At 43.3% G+C, this 13,183-nt stretch overlaps 1 long non-coding RNA gene across 1 annotated transcript; it reads left to right on the forward strand.

The window, feature by feature from the left end:
• Nucleotides 1-1,706: 1,706 nt before the first annotated feature.
• Nucleotides 1,707-3,569, forward strand: LOC121994143. The gene is made up of 2 exons (XR_006115602.1): nt 1,707-1,928; nt 3,345-3,569. It is a non-coding gene; the product is annotated as an uncharacterized LOC121994143 (long non-coding RNA).
• The last annotated feature ends 9,614 nt before the right edge of the window (nt 3,570-13,183 follow it).

Consider the following 13,183-nt stretch of genomic DNA (forward strand, 5'->3'; position numbering starts at 1 on the left):
TCTCTATGGACTTCATAACAGGTCTCCCAAGAACTACGAATGGATATGATGCAATATGGGTAATAGTGGATAGATTGACCAAGTCTGCCCATTTTCTAGCCATCAAGGTGTCCCACTCTATAGAGCGGTTGACACGATTATATGTTAAGGAAGTGATCGACTTCATGGGTTCCCAAATCTATTGTTTCGATAGAGATGGGCGCTTCACCCTCACTTGGGAATGTGTTCGTCGCACTAGGCACCAAACTCAAGTTCCACAGCTTTCCATCCTCGGTGATGGACAGACAGCGAGTAAATCAGATTCTAGAAGATATGTTCGGGCTTGTGCACTAGATTTTAAAAGCGGTTGGTGCAAGTATCCGTGTTAGTGAGTTTGCCTACAACAACTACCAAGCCACCATCGAGGATGGCACCATAGGCGTTGTATGGCGAAAGTGCGAGATCACCTATATCTTTGGCAAGCGGTGAAAGAAAGGAAATGGAAGTAGAGTGGGTATCAGACGGAGGTGATAGAAGAAACCACTCGGGCTATTCAGAAAATCAGACAAGACTGCCCAGAGTAGACAGAAAAGCTATGCTGACACACGTCGTAGGCCACTGGAATTTCAAGTAGGAGATTCAGTTTTTCTCAAAGTTGCTCCTATGAAGGGAGTGATGAGATTTGGCAAGAAGGGCAAATTAAGTCCTCGCTATGTAGGACCTTACCTGATTACAGACAGGATTGGGAAGGTAGCTTACAAGCTGGAATTACCACAAGACATGTCAGCAATACACAATGTGTTTCATGTCTCCATGCTAAAGAAGTGTCTCCATGACCCGAGCCAAGTGATTCAGCCTCAGTCAGTGCAGATCCAAGAGGATCTTAGTTATGAGAGCAGACCTACACAGATAGTGGACAGAGCGGTCAAGAGACTAAGAAATAAAGAAGTGCCACTAGTGAAGGTTATCTGGCAGAACCAGAAGCACGAAGAAGTCACTTGGGAGCGGGAGGACAGTATGAGACAGAAGTATCCAGAGCTATTCTAAGTTCGAGGACGAGCTTTTTATAAGGTATGGGGAATTGTAACGACCCAATTTTCCCTATTTCAAGTTCTAAAAGTCCATAAAAATATTTGGAAATACTTTTAAAATATTCTAGAGATTTTTAGGAATTTTTAGAGTATTTTTACGTAATTTTTGGAGGTCATTTAGTAGGGTTACAAAAAGAAAGAAGTTTAAAAAAAAAATGTTGAAGGTGAGATTCGAACCCACGATCTCGGGTCGGACTGACCCAAGCAAAACCGGCCCAACCAGCTGAGCTACACGATTTTTGTTAATCATATACGGAGTGAAATGTATATATGCAGTAGTTGGAACGTTTAAGATAAATTGGAATTAAAAGTGCGCGGCTGAGGGATTGAAGCCGAGACTCGTTGATTCGGTAAAAGGTCGGCCAACCAACTGTGCTAGCGGGCATTTCTTATTAAAGAAGGAAAAATATTATAGTTAAGCAGTAGTTAATGATTAGGGAGTAAATAGGAAGAAAAATGGTTGCAGCCGAGACTTGAACCCGTGAGCTGCGCCTTAAGCAAAACGCAGCCAACCAACTGTGCCAGCGGCTGTTGTTAATTAAGGAAAGAATGGATTGTATTTAAGGTATAGTAATTAATAAAAATCTTAGTTAAAAGAAGTGGTTTAAGTTTTTCCCGAACCCTAAATTTTTTCTCACCCGAACCTCTCCTTCTCTCTCGCGAACGGCGGCAGCGACTTCGCTGTTCGGGCGAAAAGGGCGACGGAGCTAGGCTTTTTCCGGCCGGTCTTCACCTGTGTGCGACCACCATCGTTGAGGAGAGTTTGTGAGCACGAAGAAGAGCCGAAATCCAAGCTATCCGAAACCCTAGCAGCATTAGAAGCTCCTCCTTTTCGGTTGTAAGTCCAAGAACAGCGATGTAAGTGCTTCTCACCTGCGGTAGGAGTAGCTCACGGGGTTTTGTTTTGCATTTTTGTTGTGAAATGAACAATAGCAGCGTTCATTCTAGTTTTGGTTTATGAAGAGTGCTTTAATATTGAAAACTTGGAATCTTCTTTGATCCGTATCAACCTTAATGAGCAATGATCAGTTTGTTTTGTTTACTGAGGTGGATACTTCCTTGTTTAACATTTAAGTCATTAATTCCAAGCACGTGTGTGATTTGTATACGGAATAAGTCCAAGGGGTCATGCAAAGTCAATCAATATTTGCCTATATTATGAACAAGAGAAGAAGAACATGACTTTCATTTTTGCTTGATTTTGAAACATGTTTTGTTTTACTTCACCAGTAGCTTCCATTGCTATTAGACAAGCATATTTTCTTATTGCGGTTAGACAAGCGGATTTTCTTATTGCTTTGCTTAGTTTTCTGTATATATATGCAATGAACTTGAACAGCATGTGTTCAATATATAGTTTTAGTTTTTATAGATATGCAATGAACATGGATAGCATGTATTTATAGTATTTTAGAATTTTGTTAACAAAGCATGCAGAATTTGTTTAGGATAGTATGCAGTTTAGATTTAAGTTTCTTTACTACCTCATTTAGCATGAACAGATCTACTTTTGGATTTAGTTATGATCCTCTACTAAATTACCAAAAGATAAGTAAAAGAAAGATAAAGAAAAGAAAGAAAAAGGCTAAAGCCTTAAGTAAGATTCCGAAGTCAAGACTTTAGGGATTTTGGTACACAAGGTGCTTATTAAAATACCAAGACATTTTATTATAAGAAGTATTTAAAGATAAAAAGTATTTTACTTTTAAAGGGCATGTACCGGACACAAGGTCCAAGGGATGGGCTCCAAGATGCCCCTAGGCACAAGGCCTAGAAGTACCTTAGTAGTTTCGGGATTAGCTACCTCGACTCTTATTAAGGATGCGCGCAAAGTGGTACAATGCCGGGCCCAAGAAGAAGTTTATTATCTATTTTGAAGTATATATATATATATAAGCTTTTGGAACAAAAGAAATAAACTTAATTTAAGTTCAGAAATCAGCAAGATAGTTCTTTTTGTTTCAAGTTCAGCAAGTTAACTGTCTTAGTTTTATTTCAGCAAGATAGTCATTTCTATCTCTTTAAATTCAGCAAGTTAGTTCTTTTATATTAGCATGCCATTGAGACTTTCTACTGCTATTTATGAGCATGACTAGCTTCACATGTTTAGTATTTCAGTTAGTTATACTTTACTTGCTGTTTTTAGTAAGCATGAGTAGTTCTTATCATGTTTCGAATTTATTTCGTACACATGCTTTTCATATCGAGATTTTGTGAGTTAGATAGTGCTTACTAAGCTTTATGCTTATAGATACTACTTTCCTCCTACTGCAGATAAAGGTAAAGATAAAGGAAAAGCTAAAGTATGAAAGGAAGGCGACAAGGAGCTGATGGAGGTGTGATGTGTGGACTATAGAAGCCTTGGGAATAAGTTTTAGAAATCTATAAAGACTTGTATTTAGACTATTGGAGTTTTTGCCACCATGTGATGATTTGGTTTAGCTTCTTAGATGTTTTATATTTTATATTTATTAGAACTGCGTGGTTGTTTGTTTAATATGATTGTTATATATGTATCCATGATTATTGTCACCGGTACAGGGGAGGTGCTGTCGAAATTTTTTTGTCTAGCAGAAATCTCTCTCGAGGCCTGACAATAGTTTTTAAAAAAAAAGTTAGTAGTCAAGTAGGTAGCGTTAACCACGTTAGGGAGTTAGTAGTTAAATTAGTAACGGTAACCCTTACAGACTAGTAGTAAGAATGGTGGTCGTTACATCAGTTCCTATCGTAGCCTCTTGTATATAGAGATTTATACCCACCACATACCTGTTAGGACATTCGGACGCGGCTAGAGAGGGGGAGTGTGAATAGCCGACCCCAAATTCTCGTTTCTTCCTACAATTTGAGTTAGCGTAGCGGAAATAAAAAGTAGAAACGAAAATGGAGAATATCAAACCTCAAACGCGACGATATAACGAGGTTCGGAGATGATACTCCTACTCCTCAGCGTGTCCGTAAGGTGGACGAATCCTATCAATCCGTTAGTGGATGAGACCCTGGAAAATCGGCTAATAAAAACTCCTTCTGGGTGGAGAAATCTCGCCACAATTTCTCTTGCAACAGCAAGATCAGAGTACAAGAAATACAGCAAGAAGTCAAGAACAATATGAATGTAAAAACACTAGTTTGCTTGCCTTCTCGTCGACTGTTGATGAAGCAGCAACTTCACGGATGCCACAGTTGGAAACCCAGCCGAGGGAAGTTCACACGAAGCTTCAGTAATGGAGAGCTCAGCAAAGCTCAGATCGCAAGGAGGAAGAAGAAGATAACCAGAAATCTCTAGAGGCCCTCCACCTCCACCTCTTGATTTATATGAACCTGCGAAGAAGAAGAAAGAAGACACAGAAATCTAGCCGTTGTGACTCAACGGCTAGACCTGGACCGATCAGGCTCCACCCTGATAAGTCCAGGGAGGATCTGATCGGTCAGGGGACCGATCAGGCCCTAGGCTGATCGGTCCCCAGACCGATCCCAACTCTCACAGAGAGTGGATGTCGAGCCCTGATCGGTCTATGGACCGATCAGGCCATAGGTGGATCGGTGCACCGACCGATCCCTCCTATTCCTTCTCCCAATCTGTTTGGTTACTGATCGGTCACTAGACCGATCAGGTGATTCACTGAGAAGATGTATCCTTTGGATCGGTCGGTGACCGATCCAGATATAGTATCCTTGGATCGGTCGGACCGATCAATTTCGACCAAACCTAAAGCCTTCACGATCTAGAGAAAGAGCTACGAGCCCTCTCGACCTGGCAGGAGAATAAGCTACAGCCCTCTCAGACTTTCATGTCGGTCTAGAGAGCGAGCTACGAGCCCTCTCGACCTCCACGTTCGGTCGGAGAGCGAGCTCAGAGCCCTCTCGGCCTGAGTCAGGAGAGCGAGCCCTCTCAGGCTTCCACGTCCGGTCGAGGCGAGCCAGAGCCCTCACGGCCTGGTCAGGAGGCGAGCTGCAAGCCCTCTCCGGGCTTCGTCGGTCTAGAGAACAAGCTACAGGCCCTCTCGGCCTGGTCAGGAGAGAGCTACAGGCCCTCTCGACTCCATCCGGTCGAGAGAGCTCACCGAGGCCCTCTCAGTCTAGTCAGGAGGCAGCTCAGAGCCCTCTCTGACCTCCCATGCCAAGCTTCCATACTTGGACTTTTCCCCGTGCCCAGCTTCCTGCTTGGACTTTTCCCGTGCCAAGCTCCATACTTGGACTTTTCCCGTGCCAAGCTCCCTGCTTGGACTTTTCCGTGCCAAGTCTCCATACTTGGACTTTTCCGTAATCAGGTCAACTCAAGTCGGGTCAACCAGGTCAACCTTGACCAAAGGTTGCACCCACAATCCCCCAAGTTCCTATTCTTGTCAAACATCCAAATATAACTTCTCCATTCTTGTCAAACATCAAAATATACCTCGAGTCAGGTCAACTCGAGTCGGGTCATCCAGGTCAACCTTGACCTAAGGTTGCACCAACAATCTCCCCATTTTTGATGTTTGACAAAACCATAATCAAGTTAGGTTAACCCGCGATAACCTAACTTAGGTTTTCCAATAGTTTTCCAATGTTCTTCCTTGAACATTCTCTGAACATTCTCCCCAAACTCCAATGTTCTTCCTTGAACATTCTCTGGACATTCTCCCCCTTTTTGACACACATCAAAAAGAGTGAATCAAGGTCAAGAGTTTCTTCCTAATGAAAGTCTCATACCTTTCATTGAAACCCTTAATTTCCCCCTTGATACTAAAATCAACAATCAACTTCGTGATAATCACATATCACTCATCCTCAGAAGTCTTGACGAGTAAAAACTCCCCCTAAAAGTCAACTCCCCCTTGACCAATAGGTAAAACTCCCCCTAAAGGTCAACTCCTCCTTGACCATTAGGTAAAACTCCCCCTAAAGGTCAACTCCTCCTTGACCATTGCACCAACAATGTCTTGGAGAGTTTCAACCCTTTAGAAATCTAAAACACCAACTTCCATAGCTGAAATTTCAGACAACAGTCGAAAATCAGCATTTTGGCACGGTCGTACCTTGCCCCCATCGTCTCTACTGTCGATCACCCTCGCCGACCCCTTTCTTCACCTTCGAATTCTTCAGATCGATGTCTCCAGATGGTCCCATCCGATAAAATTCTGATTTTTCTCCCAAAGTTCAGAAACCCCTAAAAAATTACAGAAAATTCCAAAAATTGTAAAATTTTGAGGATACATTCCTCATAACATATATTATCATGGAAAAATAGTTTTCTATGAAAATAACTCCAATTTTAAATCTTGATACAAAGTTCGAAAGACTTTGAAATAGCTCAAGGTTAATCCATCTTTGTATCAACTTGCTCAGTGATGAATGCTATCACTAGAAAAGCTTCATCAAGGTTTTTCAAATCAATTTTGAAATGATCTTAAACCATTTAATTTAGGACCACAATCTTAGGGCTAAATGTACATGACTTGTACACAAGTTTTCCCTATGATCCTCAAATTCGAATTAGGCTCATCTAGGTACAAGAACTATGCACCTTGATCCTAACTCATAATCCTAATATCTCACACACATCTAAGGTGTATCAAACACATCCAAGTCAATTTCGATGTGAGATATGGGTTTAGGTCATCTTAAGCTAAGTTCTCATGCATTTTCTAAACAACAATTTGATCTCCATATCAAATTGTGTTTCTATCCTTACATCAAATTAATTGATCATAAATGCAAGAGATGATGACATGGCATAAAATAATATCATAAGTGGAAACATGTGCCAATGTCATGATGTCATGTCATCAAGTATGAAACTTAAATAAGGCATGACATATAAATAACCTAAGCATTATCATGACATTTCAAATGATAATAAAATAAATATGATGTCATGACATGACATATGACAAACAATGTATGGCAAATAACATATAAAGGTATAGAAAATACCTAATACTAGCCTTAGTTGCCATTTTTGATAATTTTGATCATTTTACCATAAATTCTATATTCCTAAGTGTAATAGACCTAAAATCATATACTCAAGATTTTTAGATCACTATATGCCAATTAGATTGATCCTAGGAAACTCCTCATGTCACGCCCCAGAGGAGTCCCTGTCCGAGAAAATTTCGGCAGCATCTCCCCTGTACGGTGGACAAACTGAAACTTTTCTACATCCTCATATACCTCAGCCACAGGCGGCTGGAATAATAACAATAAATAAAAACAATCACCACGCAGTTTATATAGATATTCATCCTCTGGCTGTCACAACCACGCAGTTAATAATAGTAATCACAAACTATAGTACTCTGACTCGAAATCCACCCTACTCAACTACACTCGTAAAGCTCAAATCCGACGAACTCACCTCTTCTGCCCTCCAGGCAGGCATGTAGTAGAATAAAATCCAAATCATACCAAAAGTCCATCAAATGGAAGGATTCCATATAATATCCATATGTAAAATCTAAAACAAGACAAAAACAAAGTCTGATAGAGAAAAGCTAAAATAAAATAACAACTCAAAACCAGCAGAGGACTAGCACTACGTGCTGTGGGGAGCAGCGACTGGAACTGCTCCGGACAACCTCAACCTGAAAATATAACAACAATGGAGGCGGGGTGAGTCCAACACTCAGCACGTACAACTGATATGTAAAATAAAGTAAATAACAGACAACACTAATCATGCGTACAGTCTCCTGTATACGAGAAGGATAAATGCAACTGAAACAAAAACAGGAGAACTGTACTAACCAGTATCAAGGTAAAAGATATCTGGGTCGTCAGACCGAGAGTGTCATAAACCTGTATGCATGTCAATCATATACATCCAAATAAATGCAGCAAGTAAATGCAACAAACACAAACAATCAATGCATCATGCATATGATGCCAATGACATGGTCACCCCTGATGCCAGTCAGCCATCTCACACACAACGGTGAGTCCGAGTGGGTAGGGTTGTGACAACCGTGTACTCTGACATCACTGCCCCTGATGAGTGACCGAGTGGACGGGATGCTGTCGGAGTACATACATACTCCTACCCCAAATCATAAATGGGGGAGCGCAATGCTCTCATCTCCCGGTACACGATGACGGGGAGGACTCTTTGCCGGCTACCACGCTGATTCACACTACCCATGAGCGGATCAACGGAGCCAAACAAAGTCGAACTGCCTGCCGGCTACAACGCTGCTACACTTAACCAACGGAGCCAAACAGAGCGGAACTGACTGCCGGCTACCACGCTGAGTCACCAGACCAACGGAGCCAAACAGTAGAACTGCCACACACCTGTCTGTTATACCACTAACCCATGAGTGGTGGTGTGTACAGATACATGTAACTGGCGATGCGCTCACAATAATGGAGTAGACAACCGCACAGCATGCAATCAAGCAAAATGATGCATGCCTCTAAACATGGCAATATCATGAATAGCATAGCAAGATCCATACATAAATAAAAGGTGTACCACAAGTCAATGTATCAGATGGAAGGTACACAAACAGATAGGGTATCAAATAAACCCTAGGTCCTGAACATGATGTATCATATGGTTGGGTCACTACCGAAAGCATGTATGGTCAGGTCAATAATAACATGCAGTGCATAATAAATAAACAAACAACATGTAACAGATCATGTAGTGACCAACCGAATCAAAAGGATAACACAATCATTGCTATATGTTAAACACTTTATTATGCATATCAAAAGACATAAGTCAAAGTACCCGCCTCCGACAAAAGAAAGATCCAATTCCGACTCCGAGATACTCGTCTCGCGTCAAAATCCTGTATCACCAATATATATACATTTTTATTTAGCTAATATTCAAATGAAACAGCTAAATAAAAATCTTTAACACTAAAAACAGGGCAAACCCTAAATAACACATAATATAAACCTAATTTTATTACACATGTACAACTAATTACGAAATCCATTTTCTACACCTCACCTCAATTCACTGCCTCTTGTTGATCAACAACAAGGATCGTGGCTGCAGGACACAAGATGGCTGCTGGACTAAAAATACTCCACAACAAGACCCCCTGCTGGAAACTTCACTATCGGAATTCAAGGAGAGGAGATTCACTGATTAACCAGACAACCAATCATCTAAAATTAGTGAATCGTTGAACTCCAAAGAAGGAATACCACTCACTGCTTCCTCTCAAATCTCGTGATCTTGATCCACATCAGGAGGATCAAGAACAGAGTGAAGACTACTACCAAACAAACCTAACTCCAACTAACTTACCTCCAAGATCGACTAGGGCACGCAGCTGGAGGTTTGGGCAGAGACAGCGGCGTTGAGGCGTGAGACCGACGAAGAGTCGAAAATTAGGGCACGGTTTCTGATTAGAAGAGATGGTGCTTTGTCGGGGTGCTCTGCCGTGCGGAGAAAACCGAAGAAGAGAAGGAACCGCGGTCAGCCAAGGCTAGGGCTCAACGTTGATCGGAGGTCGACGCGGCAGAGAGTGGGTCGAAGAAGGCAGCGGCGCAAGAGGGCACAGCGGCTTCGGCAGAGCTCAACGGCGGCCGGCGGATCGTGTGCGGCGGCGAAACCGTGCGGCGTCGGTTAGGGCTCGAGAGAAGAAAAGAAAACGCACAAGGAGAAGAGGCTCGGGCGCAAAGGCTTCGACGAGGAGAAAAGAATAATATAAAATAAAGGAAAAGAAAAGTAAAAAGGAAATGTAATTATAAACATTTCCTCGCTTAAACGGGTCGCCTAAACAGGCTTTTCCGGGCCCCGTTAACTCGTCCGTACGAGCTCCGAAAAATTCCCGAAAAATTACCGAAAATTCCAGAAAATTTCAGAAAATTCCCTTATTAAGATTCGCCTATTTTCTGGTATTTTACATTCTCTCCCACTAATAAAAATTTGGTCCCCAAATTTCGTTATCTACCATCAGCAAGTACTAACAACAGACAGAAAGTACAAATGCTGAACGGTAAACTAAATCACATACCTCAAGTGAAAAGATGGGGATATCGAGCTCGGATAGTATCCTCGAGCTCCCAAGTAGCCTCCTCGTCTGAATGATGCTGCCATCCGATTTTAACCAGCCGGATAGTCTTGTTCCGCAACTGACGCTCTTTCCGGTCGAGTATCCGTACCGGAACCTCCTCATAAGTAATGTCAGGCTGAACTGGAACTGGGATATCTGCCAGCACATGTGTCGGGTCATGTACATATCTCCTCAGCATCGATACATGGAATACATCATGGACGCCTGACAGGGACGGTGGTAGTGCCAATCGGTAAGCTACCGCTCCGATCCTCTCCAAGATCTCGAAAGGGCCAATGTACCACGGAGCTAGCTTACCTCCGAGGGCAAATCTCTTCACCCCTTTCGTGGGTGAAACTCGCAAAAATACATGGTCGCCAATAGAGAACTCTAGTGGTCTGCGTCTCCGATCAGCGTAACTCTTCTGGCGGTCCTGCGCCTCTGACATCCTCCGTCTGATAGTACGGACCAACTCTGCATCCTGCTGAACTCTATGAGGTCCCAATAACTGAGCCTCTCCAACCTCATCCCAGAGGACAGGTGTCCGACAAGGTCTACCATACAACGCCTCAAACGGTGCCATCTGGATAGCCGAATGAAAGCTATTGTTGTAGGCAAATTCTACCAACGGCAGATGATCCTCCCAACTGCCTCCGAAATCCATAACACATGACCTCAGCAGGTCCTCTAAAGTCTGAATAGTCCGCTCTGATTGTCCATCTATTTGTGGATGGAAAGCTGTACTGAAACGGAGCTGTGTGCCTAAAGCCTGCTGCAGACTCTGCCAGAAACGAGACGTAAACCGTGGATCTCTATCCGAAATGATACTCAACGGAACGCCATGTAATCTGATGATTTCTCGACAATACAGATCAGTCAATCGATCCAGGGAATCAGTCCTCCGAATCGCTAAGAAGTGCGCGGATTTGGTTAATCGATCAACGATTACCCAAATCGCGTCATGGTCTCGTCGTGTCCTCGACAAACTCACCACAAAGTCCATGGTAATGTGATCCCACTTCCACTCAGGAATAGGAATCCGCTGAAGTAATCCTGCAGGTCTCTGGTGTTCAGCCTTCACCTGTTGACAGACAAGACATCTAGCTACGAAATCCGCGATGTCTTTCTTCATGCCGTTCCACCAGTAGGAACGCCTCAAGTCTCGATACATACGGGTCCCGCCTGGATGGATCGCAAATCGAGAACGGTGAGCCTCCTGGAGTAGCTCCTGTAAGACCGGATGAGACTGAGGTACACATAATCTGCCTCGGAAGTATATGATACCCTCCTCATCTCGTGTAAACTCAGTCTGCTGCCCGGAAGCTATCTGACTGCTAATGAACTGCAAATGCTGATCACCAGCCTGTGCCTCTCGGATCTTCGTCCTGATCGACGACTGAGCAACCATAGTAACAAGAATACCCTGCTTTGTAGATCCCTGCTCCTCAAGGTCTAACTCAGAAAAACTCTGAATCAAGTCCGTGACTGAAGTCCGGTGGCAAGCCAAAGTCCCTCTGGACTTCCTGCTGAGTGCATCGGCAACCACATTGGCTTTCCCCGGGTGGTAGCTAATGGTACAATCGTAGTCCTTCAGGAACTCCATCCATCTCCTCTGTCGGAGATTAAGCTCCTTCTGAGTAAAAATGTATTTGAGACTCTTATAATCAGTGAGAATCTCAAATGTAATACCGTATAAATGATGCCGCCAAAGCTTCAGAGCAAAGATGATAGCAGCTAACTCCAAGTCATGAACTGGGTAATTCTTCTCATGCTCCTTCAGCTGACGAGAAGCATAAGAGACTACCCTGCCGTGCTGCATCAAAACAGCGCCCAAACCCTGATGAGACGCGTCGGTGTAGAGTACAAAACCGTCATCTCCAGAAGGTAAAACCAAAACTGGAGCCGACACTAATCTCCGCTTCAGCTCCTGAAAGCTGGTCTCACAATCCTCGGACCACATAAACTTCACGCCTTTCCTGGTAAGACGTGTCAGCGGCATAGCAATACGCGATAAACCCTCGACAAAACGTCGGTAATATCCGGCCAATCCCAGAAAACTCCGGATCTCCTGAACTGACTTCGGCTGCTCCCAACTGGTGACAGCCTCGATCTTCTGAGGATCAACCGAAATACCTCTACTAGAAACCACGTGTCCCAGAAAACCGACTGAGGATAGCGAGCACACTTGTGAACTTGGCGCATGATGTCGTCCTAAGAATCTCAAGACTATCTGAAGATCTTGTGCATGCTCCTTCTCGAATGCGAGTAGACCAATATGTCATCAATGAAAACGATAACAAACTGATCCGGATACTCAAGAAAATGCGGTTCATCAAGTCCATAAACACCATTGGAGCATTGGTAAGCCAAATGGCATTACCAAAACTCATAATATTGTCTGATGCAGACAGCATCTTACGAATATCTGAGTCTCTGACTCTCAGCTGAAGATATCCGGATCGCAGATCAATCTTAGAATACACAGAAGTACCTCTGAGCTGATCAAACAAATCCTCAATCCGTGGTAATGGATATTTATTTCTGACGGTCACTGAATTCAGCTGCCTGTAGTCAATACATAACCTCATGGTACCGTCTTTCTTCTTGACGAATAACACCGGAGAACCCCATGGGGAAACACTAGGGCGTATAAATCCCCTATCCAAAAGCTCTTGGAGTTGAACCTTCAGCTCGTTCAACTCTTTCGGTGCCATACGATACGGAGCTTTCGATGTCGGTGAGGTTCCCGGAATCAGCTCAATAGTGAACTCCACTGGCTTTCTAGGAGGCAAACCAGGAAGCTCCTCAGGGAATACATCTGGATACTCTCGGACTACAGAAATGTCGGAGAGCTACGAACTGCTGTTGTCGTCTGTACTAATCAAAGATAATAAGAAACCCTGACAGCCATGTGACAACAGCTTCTGAGCCTGAATCGCCGAAATAATCGAGATGCCGTCGTCCCTAATGCCAGTGAAACTCCACGACGGTTGGTTCGGAGGCTGGAAGGTGACCACCCTCGTCTGGCAATCAACGGTAGCATGATATACTGACAGCCAATCCATGCCAAGAATGATATCAAACTCGACCATCTCCAATACTAGAAGATCTACTGTAAGT

This window comes from Zingiber officinale, chromosome 6A (assembly GCF_018446385.1).
Source record: "Zingiber officinale cultivar Zhangliang chromosome 6A, Zo_v1.1, whole genome shotgun sequence".
Classification (NCBI taxonomy): Eukaryota; Viridiplantae; Streptophyta; class Magnoliopsida; order Zingiberales; family Zingiberaceae; genus Zingiber; species Zingiber officinale.